The 1,305-nt window shown below is 49.6% G+C and overlaps 1 protein-coding gene across 3 annotated transcripts in view; it reads right to left on the bottom strand.

The window, feature by feature from the left end:
- Nucleotides 1-1,305, bottom strand: part of Rcc1l (RCC1 like) — a 35,542-nt gene that overhangs the window by 24,977 nt on the left and 9,260 nt on the right. The gene's annotated exons all lie outside the window — the stretch shown is intronic.

Here is a 1,305-nt window from a genome sequence, read left to right as displayed (position 1 = left end):
TGGTGCGCGCATTTAATCCCAGCCCTCGGGAGGCAGAGGCAGGAGGATCTTTATGAGTTCCAGGACAGCCTGGGCTACAAAGAGAAACCCTGTCTTGGAAAAGAAAAAAAAAAGTTGGTCCTAACAGTCCCAGAACTCAGGATGCTGAGGCGGGAAGCTATAGATGGAGTCCTAGTTTCAATAAAACCTAAATAAATAAATCACTCTTGTGGGCCAATAATCTAGCTGCACAAGATTTGATCACCAGCAACATACAACACACACACACAGAGCAGAGAGAAACAAACTAAACTAAAACTGCGAGAGGGGAAGAAGCAGTCTATCTAAAAGGACCAGGAAGTGAATAAAAGAAAAAACTAACTTTTTCAACTAGAGTGTCACAGCTGTGATGCCAGCACTCAGGATACAGAGGCCAAGCCAGAAAGACAGCACAGCTGGTAAAGGTGCTCGCCACTGAGCCTGCCAACCCGAGGTCAGTCATCAGGATTCACATGGCAGAGAGAGAACCAACTCCCCCCAAGTTGTCCTCTGACCTCTGCACAGTGTGGCACATACGCCCTTCACACATCCCTAAACATAATAGAAAAGAGAGTTGGAGAAGAGGCAGAGGCAGGAGGATCAGGAGTGCAAGGCCACCCTCATCTACAGAGCAAACCCTCTTTGTCTCCACTTCCCAAGCCCTGGGACTGCAGATGCTCACCCACAGTTATGCTGCACAAGGATGGAACCCAGGGCGTGATGCATGCTGGGTAAGGACCTTACCATCAGTCAAAGCCACGGCCCTTACTGCTAGTCTTACAGCACAGCCAGACCATTAAACTGAGTGGGTGTGGTGGTGCACTGCTTCAAGCCCAGCTCTCCGGAAACAGGCAAGTGGCTCTCTGGGAGTTCAAAAGCCGGCCTGGGTTAGAGAGCAAGCTCCGGGCTAGTCAGCTATGTAGTGAGACCCTGTCTCAAACACAATTTTAAAAAAGCACTCTGAACTATTTCTAACTTGTTACTGTTGTTTGAAGCAGGATGTCACTACGTAGCCCTGGCTAGCCTAGAACTATGCAGACCAGGCTGGCCTCAAACTCACAGATCTGCCTGCCTCTACCTCCCAAGTTTTAGGATTGAAAATTGCATCACTAGCCGGGCGATGTGGCGCACGCCTTTAATCCCAGCACTCGGGAGGCAGAGGCAGGCGCATCTCTGTGAGTTCGAGACCAGCCTGGTCTACAGAGCTAGTTCCAGGGACAGTCTCCAAAGCCACAGAGAAACCCTGTCTCGGAAAACAAACGACAAACAAACAACAACAACAAAAAC

This window comes from Microtus ochrogaster, chromosome 2 (genome assembly GCF_000317375.1).
Source record: "Microtus ochrogaster isolate Prairie Vole_2 chromosome 2, MicOch1.0, whole genome shotgun sequence".
Taxonomy (NCBI): domain Eukaryota; kingdom Metazoa; phylum Chordata; class Mammalia; order Rodentia; family Cricetidae; genus Microtus; species Microtus ochrogaster.
The sequence above is the reverse complement of the archived record's forward strand: the minus strand, read 5'-3'. Positions and strand labels throughout refer to the sequence as shown.